The sequence below is a fragment of the Triturus cristatus genome, chromosome 1_2, assembly GCF_964204655.1.
Source record: "Triturus cristatus chromosome 1_2, aTriCri1.1, whole genome shotgun sequence".
NCBI classification, from domain to species: domain Eukaryota; kingdom Metazoa; phylum Chordata; class Amphibia; order Caudata; family Salamandridae; genus Triturus; species Triturus cristatus.
This window is the reverse complement of record NC_140580.1, coordinates 759215664-759233135: the sequence shown is the minus strand read 5'-3', so window position 1 is coordinate 759233135 and position 17472 is coordinate 759215664. Positions and strand designations below refer to the sequence as shown.

Here is a 17472-nt window from a genome sequence, read left to right as displayed (position 1 = left end):
AAAGCATCTAACAGGGTATCGGGGAGGATCTCTTCACTGAGGCAGTAATCAATTTCTTTCCTACAGTTTGTGACCACTTCCTTTTGAACTTTGGGTGGGTCTACTCCGACCCATTTAATTCTCATGCCATTAGGCCTAACAGGAAGACTATCCGAGATACATTCCTCGGTATTCGTTAATTTATTACCCAGTCTAAAAGTACTATAGAAATGCTATTGTGGTCACTCACCACCTGTACAGATATCCATAGATCAGTATAGAAACTATTTTTGGAAATTAAAATATGATCTATGTTACTAGAAGCATTCCGCCTAGTGAAAGTTGGGCATTTAATATAGCCCTTTCTCATCGAGCAATGTAATAAATCGAGGTCGAATTTTGCCATTATTGTATTTAAAATCATACCATATCTACAGTGAGGAAAGTGTAACAAGTCATCATTATTCCCATTATTATTACTATTAGCTTTCATAAACCCACATGAGTTAGTTTGTGTTGAAAGACATGCTCGTATGTTAAAATCGCCTGCCCATAGAATAATGGCAAGTTTACCAGAGAGTGCCAATACCCTATCTATCTCCTTTTCCAATGCGCCTAATGATCCACCCCTATCATTGGTAAAGGTAGAATTATAATAGTTAATTAAAACCAAGTCCTTGCCTTTTGGGAACTCAAATCTCAGTACTTGGCTATGATTATGAATGGATGAATAGCTTATAATTTTGCACCCAAGTAATTTATTTGATATTAGCAGCAGCAATCCTCCCTTGGCTCTTCCTGCTATGGAAGGTGTCGCACTCAAGCAATATGATGAATATCCATTGACTACAACCGGGACAGTACTCCATGTTTCCTGTAGGCAAATGAAATCATTGCCACAGGAGATAAAGTCCTGCCAAAAAGGGTTATCTAATTTTTTACCAAGGCCTGCAATATTCCATGTTATAAATGTATAACCCCTTGTATTATTGTTGGCATTCTTTGGCTAGTGGTAGAATTTGTGGTTGCGGCTATATTCACCGGGGTCTCTACATTCTGTAACCCGATTACTAACTCATTAACATTATTTATAACAATGAAGTCGTTACTCCCAGTGCTATCATAAGCTATATCCACCTGCTTGGGGTCTATATATGGGAGTTGTTCTTTACTGATTTCATTTCCCCTTTCGGTTAGTCTGTAAACTACCCTCCTATCTGTTTCATCAGTTGGGGATACATCCTCAAGTCTCTCACGTCAATCATTATCCTCCATAGGGCTCAGGGGCTGGAATCTATTATACAACGGGATAGAAAAACATGTAGGTCGGGGTACTAATGGGGGCATTGAATTGATATTTGAGAAGTATGTCTTTTGGTTAGCAACGTAATCACTTGTTGGCAAATATCTATAAAAATAACCAAATGGCAATAGTGTTGTATTAAAATCCCAACATGAAGGGGGTGGAGCATTAAGTAGGGATTTGTACGCCCAACCTGGTGACCTAAAGTTAATTATTATGCAGTCACCATCAAATTTTTTTGGTAATGGGCCTATCCATCCAACTCTTTGAGTAAGTATTATCTGATCAGCCCCCATTGTCGGAAAGCCACAATTTTTAGATAAACAATGCAGTGTTTTATTTTTTAAAGTTTCATTGGTTTCTAATTGACCTTCCCGTAATTTGGGTACATTAGAGAGAACAGCGACATATGCCCCGCATTCTGGTGGTAAGTTAATGACTGCTGGTATATCAGTAATTTTAGGATTATCTATGTTACGTGACCTTCTTGCCTGCTCCAGGGTCTCTTTCCTTTGATTTTCCTTACCAACCGGTGGCATAATTCTTTTCTCGTAAGGTAATTTATTTGATACCTCTACATTTTTTTCATTATCTGAATTTCTGGCTGTAATCATACCTATACTAGGGCCAACCAACGCTAGGTTTGGCGAGTTATTGGTTGCCAAATTGGTGGGGACATTATTTGTAATCGCGTTAATCTGATCTCTTGGATTAACTATTTTGATCTTGTGATCTAAATTTATCCATGTACCCATCAAGTTTATGTAGCTCTCATGTCAAATTATCGATTTTTTTCATGTAGTGGCCGGATTAACTCTGTTATTTTCTCAATAAGAACCTCCATACTGAAAGAATACTTAAGTTGCTCATTATTCAATGCAGCTTTCTGTTTTGTCAAAGTCCCTCTTGTGACAATTTGCTTTTCTTTGGCTAACCTGCTATTTCCCTGGCCTGTATTTCTTCTTTTGCCCCCTTTTGTTGAATTTATAAGCAGGGGCGAGGGGGGTGAGTTAGATAAATTCGGTGTAATTGAAATCCGAGAGACATGTAAGTTCTCCATGTCAGCCATAGCTATGTCAGATGTCGTATCCGGTACCCAATCTGTAATAGTCAGTCCTTCCTCCCTAGTTGTATGGATCTCTGCCATCAAACTAACTTGTTCCCCACCCCTTGTACCTGTTCCCATTGAGAGACGTCTTTCTGTACGATCTATTTCTTCCGCCAGGGCACTAACTGCTTTGGTCAGATACGTATCTATAGAATTATGTGTTTTATCCATTACAGGTTTTACTCGACGTCTGGTCATGATTAAATAATCGCAAAATATATGCTAGATAACAATATGAGCAACCAGCAGATAAAATCTAGCATATATGGACATGGATCGCATATAGCAATACCCTAACACACTTTAAATCTACGTTCTTACTCAGTTCAATAATATCAGTAGGGTAGCCCTGCCCGGCCTCCTCTGGCTTCGGACGGCCGCAGACGGCCCCGCCCTTGTCCCGGGCTTCTCCCGGCGCTTCCCGCGGGACGAGGTTCCTCACAGACCTTTATGCGCCTCCTGGCGCCCGGAAGCAGCCTCAGCAGCGTCCTCGTCAGAAGCGGGGCTGCTGGGAGATGGAGTCCAGATCACACCATACAGCGGAGCCAAGCCAGGCTGAGGGGAAAGTCACAGGGGAGTAGCGGAGCCAAGCCCGGCCAGGGATAGTTGTTTTGAATAAGTTCCACAAGGGCCTCGGCCCCACACAGACCTTTATGCGCCTCCTGGTGCCCGGAAGCAGCCTCAGCGGCGTCCTCGTCAGAAGCGGGGCTGCTGGGAGATGGAGTCCAGCTCACACCATACAGCGGAGCCAAGCCCGGCTGAGGGGAAAGTCACAGGGGAATAGCGGAGCCAAGCCCGGCCAGGGATAGTTGTTTCGAATAAGTTCCACAAGGGCCTCGGCCCCACACAGACCTTTATGCGCCTCCTGGCGCCCGGAAGCAGCCTCAGCGGCGTCCTCGTCAGAAGCGTGGCTGCTGGGAGATGGAGTCCAGATCACACCATACAGCGGAGCCAAGCCCGGCTGAGGGGAAAGTCATAGGGGAATAGCGGAGCCAAGCCCGGCCAGGGATAGTTGTTTCGAATAAGTTCCATAATCATAATTAGGTCAATATATGTGTGATAGTTGGCTAAATGCTCATGTATCTGTAATGCTATTGACAGTATATAGTCAAGGTGGTCTATTAGCATTGTCAAATGTAGGCTCTTCCAACATGTTGTCCTATACTGTTTAGTTATTTGTTATTGTTTATGGTGTACGATTGTGTTAAATCTCTGCTTCTGTCCATTTAATTAATCAGCTCTATCATTTCCAGAGAAGAGAGGAGTTTGATTTCCAGTCTCTTGCTTAGTATGAATGCTAAATCAGTGAGTTTGGCTAATATTTAATCTTTTTTGCTCTCAAGAACAATCCCAACAAGCAGATTTTCAGATTCAGTCCAAACCTAATGTTAGTAACTTGTCCATGTGACCTTCTCCCAGAAAGGTCTGAGATTAACACAGGCTCAAAAAACATGAAGCAGGTCTGCTTAATTTGCCAGACATCTAGGGCAATTGTCCATTAGAGTTTTGTTCACATTTGGTGGAGCCTTCTAAAGGTTAAATATGTGCAATGTATGATATTATGATGTCTAATTTTGAAATCTGATGTTAAAATCAATAATATTGTTTTCTGGTATGGAAGGATTTGTATTAATTCTTGATCAGTTGTATCAGGCACTGGGTCTGTCATCCATGTTGCCTTTAGGAATTGTAGATCCCTTTGGCCTGCCACATGACTTTATTTCTTCCTCTATTTCCTGATCTTATCTCCCTCTGTCTTTTTCCTACGCTGTATTTGGTGTCTTAAGACCTAGGGCCCATGCTTGCCGTTGATGCTCAGTTTGTATCAAAAGAAGCTTCGGTATCTTTTAAGGCATAGCCGTTTAATACAGTATGGTTCTACTAATAATGGAGTTATGGCTACCAGGTTATCTTCTCCCTTACAGGTTCAGTCTTTATATTTACACTACCAGTAAAACAGTTATCATTTATATTGTACTGTATTAATACTAGCGGAAACTTATGGTACGATCTTGTTTTCTTCCCCCCCACCCCCCACTTTATAGGTCCATTGTCTACACTGCTAATGCTTTGTAAAGTCTTAAGCGCCAGAAATTACCAGGCCGGGTTATTTTGTGATTGTATGTCTTTGTATGATTTTAAAACTCAATAAATCATTTGAGGAAAAAAAAACAGAATTGTAGTTCTGGTAAATTAATTCATTGTAGGGTTGAATACATTCTCATCACTGTTTCCCTTGCGGCGCTTAGCTCTAATATTGTTTTTAGGACTGCTTCTGTGGAAGGGGATCTGGCTAATTTGGGCCAACAGCATTGAGTAAGACATTGAAAGTTATGAACTGGCCTGTCAAGATGGGTATTCTTATTTTAGGCTCTGAAACATATGCAGTTGTGAGCCATTAGCTAAATCCCCCACCATCATGATGTCAGCCTCAGTTCAATTCTGTGTTTCTCTTGTGTGCTACTTGCTTAAATTCTGACATACACCTCAACGGAATACATGGAGCCTGTGTAGACGTTTGTTTTGCCCATCATCTTAAACTATCACAGATTGGCCACCACTTTTTAGGATGGATTTTGGTCTCCCCAAGTCATTGAAGACATTACCCAGGTGAGCAGACTTCTACTCGAAGATAGTTCTTGGATATAAATGGTCTCTGATGAGGGTGGAGTTTCCTCCCATCAAGTGACCCATTGCAGCTTGGTGTGCAAAAAGTAGTTTTCATGTTCGAGAGCTGCCAGCCCTCTTTCTGTGAGATGACTTTGAAGTTTGGCTAATGCTAGCTTGTGCCTGCACTCTCCCCATATCAATAATTTCAACACTAGGTCAAGAATACTTTATTCGGTGTAAAATACACATCGATCATAAAGCACAAATCCCAGGATTTTCATATAAAAAACATCTGTTTTCAAAGGTTCATAATCATATTAATACATAAACATCTGTTATTCAGCGCCAAGAAACCTGTGGGTGAACGTGCGCTTTACAAATACACATGTTATGGTGTGTTACATTAAAAGAAAACAATAAATGGATCAAGTAAAATCTAGCCATAAAATGACTATATGTCATAATTACTTAGCCTTTTGCGATAGACATAAAAAGGATGTTGCCGAATAGCAAACATAGTGATCATGGAGCATTTGCAGGAAATATAAACCCGGTACATTGCCTAAAATTATATTTGCTCATAACTGGGAGAATAAAAAATTCAGATAGTTTGTAACATTTACAGAAAAAGTGAAGATAATTTTGTGTTGACACTCCATCACATGGACACGTAGGCCTAGCATGCTGTTAATAGATACTAGAGGGATAACCCAACATACAAGGTATAAGGTTTAATCTGAACCGTAACAGTACAAATCGATGCTGAGAATTAGTTACAAATGTCAAGTAGGTAACTGATCCCTCAGGGAAGACCGGTATATTCAGATAAAACAAGACCGTAGCTTTATTATGATCATGTTTATATCTTTCCATTTTACATTTAAAAAAAAATATATATTTTTTTTAGAGATAGAAATACATGTAGATGGGGTCTCAAAAAGATGTTGGACATGCAAGATCCATGGGCTCTTTTGAACATTATCAAGGGAAAGACAATCCTTAATAATATCTTGTGTTAGTGAAAGAGAGTCCCCTCTCCATATTGAGTGCCACAGCAAGATCGGAGCTAGGCGAACTTTGTCAGATACATAAGGTACTTCCGACTCGCGATGACAAATAAAAAGTGGAGCAAGATATAGGGAGGGCTACACATAGATATCGGGAGGGCTACACATTTTTTCAGGAAAGTATCATCTATCATCAAGTGTTTCTGAATTTGCAAATCCCCATACTCCTGCTCCGTATGTCACAACAGAGGTTGATTTGGCCCTATATATCTTTTTAATAACATCCAGTGGTTTAAAACCCAATTTTTTAATAATTGCATTAATGCATTTTTCTAAAAAGACTTCTATTAGCAACCATATGCTTCCAAGAGGCGGTTTTATTAAACAGTATTCCCAATTACGAAAAGGTATATATTTGTTCAATTTTGCTGCCATCTAAGTGAAAAACAGGATTGTTTTTAGGGCTATGGCCCGCCACTAGCACAAAAGATTTAGTCTCATTTACATGTAGCTCCAATTTCTTCATGAGTTTCACATACTCCTTTAGCAGTTTCTGCAGTGCCATACACGTCCTTACAATTAGCACTGCGTCATCCTCATAAAGGAGTATGGGAATGGGAGTCTGATTTATCATACAGACGTCTAATGCAGGATCCAGCAGAGGATTCTCCACACCATTGGTATATAGTGAAAATAAAAAACAGGCCAAGATGCATTCCCGTCTGACCCCTCTTGCAATCTTGAACCATCTTGTACATTCTCCGTTATTTCCATATCGTACGCACGCTGTAGCCTGTGCATACAATTGCCTTATAAAGGAAATAATCGCTTTATCAATGCCCATCTCTTCCATGATGAGCCATAATTGAGAATGGGAAACACAATAAAAGGGTGCTGACAGATCCATAAAGGCCATGTAGATCATTCCCTTTTGGCTAAGGTGTATTTAGAGACAATCAGACTGAATTTAGACATTGATCCATCGTACCTTTTTCCTTCTTAAAGCCATATTGCACAAGGATCAAAATATTTCTTTGATTAGCCCATTCTAATCTATTTAATAAGACACATCCCATTAATTTGGATGTGATGTCCATCAATGAAATAGGTATGTAATTTCTGGGTATAGGTTTATCATCTTTCTTGTGTATTGGAGCTATAATTGATTTGGACCAAGCGTCTGGTGGCCCTGCTCATGCATGCAATATGTATTTAAAAAAAATGTTTTTTAGCGTTTTCAGGGATTTTAGGTGTGGGTTGTTTAAGTATAAAAATGGTGGGAAACATGATCATCTTCACAGCTTCTGTTCTCCTCATCACAGCAAGAGGAAGAAGCCTGTTCCACAAACAACCAAATGCATGTTAACGTCTTGACCAAATTATTTCTATCCGATCTGCTTTCTGATGGTATATCTTAACTCCTAAGTTTTGGGTCCTTCTACCTGTAGTGGGAGGGAATGCAATTCCGAGGAAGCAAGTCATGTGTCCGCCTCAGTGGGAAGAGGCAGTATTTTTTGTAATTACTTTTAGTCCCTAGATGGTGCAAAACATTTGCAGGGTGTTTTGTGTTTTAATTAAATTCTGCTTGATATTAGTTAAAGTAAAATGTCATCTGAATAGAGGAATACTGCGTGGGTAGTGGTCCTTATCTGAGTGCCCGAGGTGCTCCCAGTGCCCTAAATAACTCTGCTAAGGGTTTATTCGCGATGGTCAGTAAGAGTGGTGATGATGCATATCCTTGGTTTGTGCCGTGTTCTATCCTTAAGAGTACAATAATAGTTTTCCCAGGTTTTACCTTGATAAATGTGTTTGTATATACCAATGTTATCCTTTATCCTCACATTTATAGCCCAAAGTCCCTGATTGCCAAAACCATCTAGAAATATTCCCATTTGAGAGAAACAAAACCTTTCTCCATGTTCATCGCAGCAACAGAGGGACTACCATTTTCTGTGTTAGTGATCCGTTATATGGCACGATGTGTTCATTGTAGTCTTCCTATGCAGAATGAACTCCGAATAATCAGGGTGTAGGTTATTCCAATAGGCCTTAATCCACTTTCCCCTTACATCCAAGAGTCCGCATTTAAAATCTAGAGTGGACGATATGATGGGACTTCAATTGAGCCAGTCACAGAGACCAGTCAAGCCCAAGAGGACAGTTACCTGCTGGTTTAAGCAGTTTCCAATCCTGTTCGAAGTTCTATGGTCTAACCACAATAGGAGTTAATGGAGCGGTCCTGATGCAAGGGTTGCAGGATGCTGAGATGGTGTTGGGGGTCTTCCTGCGGCCACCCCTTGATCTGCAAGCACGAGAGGGTGACTTTGGCCTCAGGGGTCTATGTCCCGTGAAGTCCAGGTGAAGTGCAGCACAGAACCAGTTGCCACTGGTATATGGTTACAGTAAAGTCAGTGGTTACCTTTAACTTGCAGTAACATCTCTGCTGGGTGGTCAAACTGTACTCTGGCGACTCTCCTGGGTCCTGCAGACTTGGGTGCAACTGTGGAGGGTCAGGACTCGGTCTCCCAGGTTGCACCTCCGTTTCCAGCAGCGGTCAGGCTTCTTGGCGCTGGACTCTTAAAGGTGCAGGCTTCTCAGCCTTTAGAACCCTGTGGCTGTAACAGGGAGTCAGCCAACTGACTTTTGAAGTCACCTTCTTTGTTTGGGGCTAGTAGCCAACTTTATCACAAGCGGGGCACCATAGGCACAGTGCTTTCTTTGCTAGTCCAGGGAGCAGGATGTGCAGTCCAGTCTATGCTGCCTCCTCGCTTTGCTGGGTCCAAGGAACAGCACGGCAGTCCTCTTTCTGTCCCCGCTCCAGTACAGACGTGATCTATGGTCTGGGTGTCACGGATGCCAATTTAATGCCCACTACGAGCCTAGTGGGGGTGTGGTGAGAAACTAGCCAATGGGATACCAAGTCCCTATCTATCTGATGACAACTTCTTGGGAAGTGTGGCATCCCACTATGCCAGAATACATTATTTTGCCCACTTCCAACATGGCAGAATGCTTCTCCTTGGTGTGTGGAGCACCCTAGCCTAACCAGGCGGTGTGGCTACCTGGGGCCTACTCTCCCCTTGAGAAAACGGTTTGCAATTTTCCCTCTCTGTCTGAGATGCCAGCCTGTCTACTAAAACGAGAGAGTAGCCCCTCCAAAGGGTAACTACCATTTGCCCTTCAAAGGCGGCTTCTCCTTTGAAGCTCGCCTTTTGGGCTAGCACCCACTCCGGCCATCTTGCCCAGAGGAGGGCACAACTCTGACTTTGTTAGGTCCTTTTTACCCCTTCCTGAGAGTCGTTCACACCTTTCTCCCAGAGGGCAGCAGGCTGTCGCAAGAATGGCTACTGCGCTACTTTGGACAACAAAGTGCCAACTTTTTAATTTTGTCACTGGATTCAAGCTAACCTGGATGAGGAGGGTTGTCACCCCCAAACCGGTCCCAGGATGCTTGTTTCCTGTCCAAGGAAGACCTGGCTTGGCAGGAGCAACAGAGTCAAGACTGATTTGCATATGGTTAGGTCTGAACTGTGGTGGCGAAGTGAGTTAAAGATCAGTGATGGATTCAACCCAGATCTGTGACTGGGGGTGAGTGTCAGAAGTTTCAGCGCTCCGTCCATCATCATCTTGTATTTGCTCCAACTTTCTAAAGTTACCATTTGTAAACGAGTGACATTAATTTGAATTGAGCAATAAGTCGGTTTCAATGCACTGATTTTTATGATGCCTTGAATTACCATATTTATCCCATCCCATTCTACTTTCTACAATCAGGAATGAATAGGACCGAACACCCCACTCTGCCTATGGATAGGGACATAGGACAACCTCCCAACGAGTAAAAATACAGGGAAAGAGTTATAGGATCAACCTCTGACCTGAGTCATCATCTCTGAGTAATCATCTTATTTATCGTGTTTGTTTACCTATTTAATTTGCTCCAAATTAGCGATGTAATCTGTTTTGCTATCTAATCTGCTCTTGATTTTAATTCCTCGCTTGTTTACACTACTTACTTATTTTATCGTGTTTGTTTTCTTATTTAATTTGCTCCATATTAGCGTTGGAATCTGTTTTTGCTATCTAATCTGCTCCTGACTGTAATTCCTCGCTTGTTTGCCCCCTTTTTTAATCCTCATATTTACCGTGCTTGTTTACCTATTTTAATCTTCTGAACATTAGTGATGTAATCTGTTTTGCTATCGAATCTCCTCCTGATTTTATTCCTCGCTTGTTTAACCCTACCTCCTTATCTTGCCCCCTATTTTTCTACCCCACACTCTCCCAGCGCCCCCCCCCCCCCCCCCTTGGCTCCCAATCCTCCTCTCCTCCTCTACCCCCCCATCTCCTTTAACTTCCCTCTCTTCACTCTGTCTCCCTCCCACGTCCACCCAACATGCCCCTTCACAGCACTGACCATCACCTCCAGGACCATACCCTCTCTAAACACGGCCCCAACTCCTGGACCATTCACTACCCCCCCAAATCTCTCCAAACACGCAAGGAAAAACTTCAAACATAAACTCCCCATCCGCAACCCTGAAACACTCATTGTTGATAACTACCTCAGCCTCACCTCCCCCATTATTACCAACTACATCTTTTACTCCAAACGCCCTTCCAAAGGAAGAGCATCTTCCTTCAACACCTCCCTAGCTCTAAATCAACCAAAATACCATATGGATTCAAAATATCCACCGCTTCCTCCCTAGCCTTTCATGGTGATATTGATATCTCCATCTTCAAAGCAGGTAACATCCTCATACAAGCCACACCATCCCACCTTTCCATCTTCGAACACCACTTTAGCACTATGTCTCTCCTCCTTAACCATTCAGCGCCTAACACTCCTCCTCCTCCCCAAACAAATAGAACCCCTCAAACCTCTTCCTCCCCCCCACTCTACCTCCACTCTCAACCAAGCAGCTAACACCAGCCTCCAAAAATGGACCTCACCATCTCCCTCCCTGGACCCACTACTGATAGCGACTTCCCCCATCCCCAATTACCTACTTCTCATCCCCCACTAATCTCCCTCTCTCCCCCTAACCCCCTGAACCCTTACTCCTTGGACCCCTCCTTGAATAACGGTAGCCCCAAATCCCTGTCACCTACTTATCATTCTCCTCCCATGACCCCCCAACCTCCCTCCCCGACCCAACCACTCACGTACTCCGCCGTCCTTTCTCCACAATCGCCTAACACAACTCCTCACCCCCTACTCCTACCCATCCCATACACCCTCTGCTCCTCCCCTTCCTCTCTATCCTCCCCCCCCATAGGCTTTACCCACCCCACCTCCCAACCCCTCACCCCAACCCCCAATAAACACACCTCCCCCTCACACCAATATATCCGTTTCTCACTCGCTCCATGCCCTTTTATCCTCTCTGGCCACATCACCTGAAGGTATGTGCCCCCTGTATAACCTAACCCCTCCACTCACACTTAACAGCTCTGCCACCCATCACTCCATACCAACTACCCTATCTCCCCCCTCACACAGCAGGCCACCATCCGAAACTAATCTTGACCACTCCCTATCCCCAGATCATTCTCCTCCCTCCTGCTACGCCCCTTCACTCCTTCCCTGTACCCAGATTGCCCCGAGCCTACACAACATCGTACTCAACCTACCTACCTTGACTACCGAACCCCTCACTCCTCCCAGCCCCGTCTCCCCTCACCCTACACCATCTACCACATCTCCCCCTCACGCATTAGTTCACCCTCTGCAAATAACACAGACCGCGCCCTCCCGATACCTCCCCTATCCCTAATTGCCCAGATCCTACACAACATTGAACGTGACCTATCTAATTTAACTACGGAATTTGCCCGACTCAGAAAAGATTTTTTCTTCCACAGCACCAGAACCCTCCCTCACCATAAAACCCCCATCCTCCCTCCCTAAAATATCCTTAACAACAAACACAACCTTTGGAGATCGCTTCCTCTCCGCTGCCGTACTCATAGACCTCTCCGCACCTCGAACCATCTCTCCCCGTCTGACCTCGCTGACCTATGCAACTCCTACCTTCCTAATCTACCAACCACCAACCCTCCACTCCCCTACGCCCCCATCCCTGTTATCACGGGGACAAATAGAACCCCCTCCTCCCCCGCTTCCCCCAGACCACCGCCCCAACTCACGTTGATCCACTCTTGCCCACCTTCCATACACAACCCCACACCACTGAAGTGCATGCTCGTTAACTGTCGATAGTTTCCGAGATTTCCGTGGAGTGTAGGACCACGCCTACACTCCACGGAAATCTCGGAAACTATCCTGAGTGAATCCATTGATATTGCATTCCTCAAAGAAACCTGGCTAAATGACCACTCAACGAGCATACTTGACCTACTCTCCCCCCTGGGATACTCTATTCTTAGAAAAGAAAAACCTAACAGAGTTGGGGGTGGGTTAGCCATTATCTTTAAAAATGAACTTCAGATTTCCCTTGTCACCAACCCATGCTACTCCTCCTGCGAATACCTGGAAGTCGAACTGTCAACTCAAAACTCCCTCCCAATTTGTCTACACAACATCTATCGCCCCCCGGGACCACCACAGCCCTTCATTGAGGACTTATCGGATCTACTGACGCAATCCGCTTTATCCAACTCAAAAAATCTCTTTCCTGCGGATCTTAAACTCCATTGGAATGATACCAATGACCCCACTATCTCCCTCCTCACTACTCTTCTTGAGATCAATGAACTCAAACAACTATGCCTATCACCAACACACACTAAAGGATCCATACTTGACGTCATTCTATCCAACGAAGATCTGACCTCCGTTACCAATATCATCCCCATTGACTGGTCCGACCATCACCTTGTACTGTTCACTATTGTTACCTCAGCAAACCTCCCCATCTCTAAAACTACCAGACCTAAGAAATTGACCAGAAACCTAAAAGGTATCTCCCCAGGTGTTCTCCAATCTAAACTCCAAGCTCAACTTCTTCTCATTCCCCCCTCACAAAATGCGAATGAGTTCACTGAACTCTTTAACAATACTGTCACAGGTATTCTTGACCAACTGGCCCAGCTAAACTCAAAAACCAAAGAAACATCCCCTCAAACTCTTGGTTTAATACAGAGATAAATAATGAGACTGGCACTCAGACTGTCGGAAAGAACATGGAGACACCATCCCTCACCCTTCCATCTTGCACTTCTCAGACGTGCTAGATCCACGTACAAAAAACACATCCTCAAGGAAAAGGCATCCTTCTTCCGCACTCAACTTTAACTTGATCGTGCCAAAAACAGACCCAGGGAACTCTTCAAAATCATCCGAAACCAAACTTCCCCCGCACCTCCAAATATGACAGCCTCCTCAGACAGATGTGAAGAAATTGGCCACTTCTTCTCGGAAAAAATTGCCAAAATTGATCAATCCTTCCTTCCCACACAACTATCCTCCAACTCCCAATGCAATCTTGTCCTCACCTCTAATGCCTACTCCACATCCCCCCTTCCAGCTGACACTTTCTCTCCTCTGCCCACGATCCTACTGATCCCCAGCGAGCCTCCTCACCCACCCATTTCCTTACCCCCCCCCCCCCCCACCACAGGCCTCTCACCTACCACATCTCCAGTAACCAACTCCCCTAAATCGCAACTTAAGAACAATGCCTCCTTGCTCAACTTCCTCCCCGTCACTGAGCTAGAAGTCCTCAATATAATTGGCAATCTTAAACCGTCCTCCCACACAAAAGACCCTGTACCCTCCAACCTTGTCCCTGTCCTTAAGCACATCATCACCCCATTCTGGACCAAAATCATCAACCCCTCTCTCTCTCCACGGGCTGTGTCCCCACCTCCCTTCAACTTGGACAAATCTCACCCATAATCAAAAACCCCAATGCTGACCCCAATGACCTAAATAATCTCCGCCCCATCACTAACCTCCCCCTTCTCTCAAAGGTCCTTGAAAAATGTGTCCTACTACAACTAGACAAACACATTGAAAACTTCAACCTACTCGACCCCTTTCAATCTGGCTTCAGGAAAGGTTGCAGCACCGAAACGGCAATGCTCAATGTCATAGATGACGTCCATCAATCACTTGACAATGGGGAGACCTGCCTTATCCTTCTTGATCTCTCCGCAGCATTCAATACAGTCAACCATTCTGCCCTATTTAATGTACTTAGGAACCTAAGCACCGCCTACAAATGGTTCATCTCTTATCTACAACACTGAACTCAGCAAATCAAAATTCAAAACTGTCTCTCTAACCCCACTCCCGTCTCCCTTGGAGTCCCCCAAGGATCTATTCTCTCTCCCTCACCCTCATTCTTAATCAAGCAGGCATAAATTACCACCTCTACGCCGATGACACCCAAATCTATTACAAGATTAAAACTCATGCTGATATCGTACACCTGAACAACACCCTTACCAAGATCCAAACCTGGTTCCATTCCAATCATCTCAAACTCAACCCTAATAAAACCGAAATCATTCTCTTCTCCCCCCAAAATAACCCTCTCCCCGTTCAAGCATGGATTTCTGACCTTAATGCACTCAACTGCTCACTCACCCTGTCCAACTCCGTCAAATCTCTTGGCAACTCTATCGACAACACCCTAACCCTTAACGTTCACATCAAAAACTCTGCCAAAGGAGCCCTCTTCACTCTCCGTCACCTCAAGAAAATCAAACCATTCATACCCACCGATGATTTTAAACTTGTAGTTCAGTCACTTGTTCTGTCACGTATTGATTATGGTAACGCCATCCTCAACGGAATCCCCAAGGTACACCTTGTTCCAATCAAAGCTGTGCTTAACCTTGCTGCCAGGCTCATCACGGACTGCAAACCCTTCGATCATATATCCCCGGCTCTCAAATCTCTGGCTCTCAAATCTCTTAAATGGCTCCCTATCGAAGGCAGATCTGCCTTTAAAACCGTTTGCATTACTCATAAAGTCCTTTACCAAAACACTCCGCAGTACCTCTCAAAGAAACTCCTCATTGCGGGCTCCACTCGACCTCTGAGAAGCACCAACACCCTCCTCCTAATCCCACCTCTGCATAAAAAGAAAACCACACAATCTCGCTCCTTCTCTGGCAATGTCCCTACTATCTGGAATGCTCTCCCAAAAAATCTGCATTGTAATCCCTCCTATTCTAGTTTCAAAAAAGACCTCAAAACCCACCTCCTCAATTATTATTGGGGATCCTAACCTGTGTCCTACACCTGATCTCTTATCAACATACTATATTTGTTCAGTAATATATGTCCTGTTTCCTGTACACCATCTACCTAATTACTTGAAATGTATAGCTCCAGCCCCTGTTTATTTATCTTGATTTGCATAATGCTCATGTTGTTTTTACTTTGTATATTTAAAAATTTTGTTGCTCTACCTTTCATATGCTTTTATACCGTATTTGCCTTATACTATCCTTATCTTGTAAAGCGCTCTGATACCTCTGGGTCTAGCCAGCGCTATATAAAACTTTCAAAATAAAAAATACAAAAATAAAAATAGTAGTCCCATTTGGAAGTTAGCACAGCAGAGTTGTCAGCAGGTAATTCCATACTTGCCAATAGGGCTATTAGCCTTTCAACAGTAAAAACAGAAGTTCAATGTTTTTCCTTTCCGGGCTTATAAAAACGTGTGTCCTCCTTTGTAATATACAGCACCCTGCCTTAGGGGTGACTTATGTATGTATTGGAAAGGAAAGTTGAGGCTTTGCCATAAGTTTAAATGGCAAAGCCGTGTTCGCAGTTTAAGAACTGCCCTACCAATCTGTAGTGCCAGACATGCTTGACTTTGTCACACTCGGGGTGGCACAATCCGAGCTGCAGTCCATGAGGGATACTCAACTTACTGGCCCTGGGTACCATTTACAAATTACTTATAAGTAAGTTAACTCATGCCAATTGGGGATAAACCAATAAAACATACCGTTAAGCATTAGAGCACATGCACTGAAGCATGATCAGCAGGGCTCAATGCACGATAATCATTACTCCAGTACTGCATTGGTAAAAATGGGGGCAATCAAGAACGAATAGGGAGGAATTTAAGATAATCTCAAGAAGGTGTCATTTTATTTGTGGGTTTCCGGGTTTTTGTCTGAGCCCAGAGGAAATCAAACCTGTAAGCTGCCTCCCTCGTGGGGGGGGGGGGGGGGGGGGGGGGAGGGGAGGGTGGTTCTTGCAAGGCCAACAGAACCTTCGAGCCACATCTGAACTAACTCCGACTTCTAGGTTACTGCCATCATCAAAAGGCTTTTTTTGCGGGAAGAGCCCTAAATATATATTTTTTTCCATCCTTATTTCTTTCTTTAGTTCTCATCTTGTGAATAAAAGTCCCAGAGGCAGGGACCTGGAGCTATTTCTGAGCATTATAAAATATCATAGATGGTGACATAGTGATATGAGATAGCGGCCCACTGTGGTTCCATAGATAAGTAGAGGCACAAAGATCAAAGTTTTGGAAATCAGTTTAAGAGTTTACAGCTCACTCGTCCTCTCGCTTATGGTATAAGTGTGGAGAGAGTTCTATTTTTTACAGGCAATATGAGACTGGAAAATGTGCCAGACCGTATTGATAGTAGGCTTTCAGTGTTAGACACTGGCTGTGAAATTGCTGCGTGGACCGCTGCTATAAAAGCTCAGGGCTTATCACTGGTTCAGTAGAAGTGATCTAGTTGTGGAGAAGGCAGTGTCCGAGATCTTTTCCTTTGTCTTGTAGCAGTCTCCCTCCTCTTGGATGCAGAACAGAGATTAATTTTTTCAACTAAATCTGTGACGAGGATGGCTGTTAATTATCCTTTGGCTTTTTTTTTATAGATCAAACCAGATTTCATCTCCGATATCATTGCTAAAAAATAATCTGAAGGTGTAGTTTCTATTTTTTATTTTTTGTTTAATTCCTATCCACATGTGCATATCCTAGCTACACAGACCTGCTGCTGTATTAGCTTAGTAGAAGTTTAACTTTGACATTTGACTTGGCTGCTCCTCAGTAGCTGAAACCTTTATCAGACTAGAAGAAATATGCTTGCAGTGGGTTGTCATTCTACCAAGTTGGAACACCTTAATGCTAAGTCAATTTTTCAGCCAAGGTTCACACTGACTTTCATTGATTAAATGAGTACTAGTTTCATTGGGCAATAACTACCGTGCCTACCTAAAGCGCTTTCACACCAAGACTTAGTTATGCAGCGCTGTATAATAAAAATGTAACCAGATGCAGTTATGGCATGGCAACGTTTAGTGCTAATTGTTAGAATCTATGTTTTGGCCCTGCATGAACAACTTGATTTTTCTGTGAACTTAAAATCCTAGTGCTTACTGAGGAAGCAGGAGTTATTTTCTGCAACCTTCTGTTATCTGTGGTACTTTTGTACCTTCGTCATATGCAAGAACCTATCCACACAATCCTTTCACTGTCTCCCCTTTCCCGCTTCTTTGCCTGTGTTCCAGTCACAGC

At 43.5% G+C, this 17472-nt stretch overlaps 1 protein-coding gene across 1 annotated transcript in view; it reads left to right on the top strand.

Annotated features, from left to right (window-relative positions):
- The window catches only part of LOC146867969 (uncharacterized), a 503249-nt gene that overhangs the window by 27283 nt on the left and 458494 nt on the right, over positions 1 to 17472 (top strand). The window lies entirely within an intron of this gene.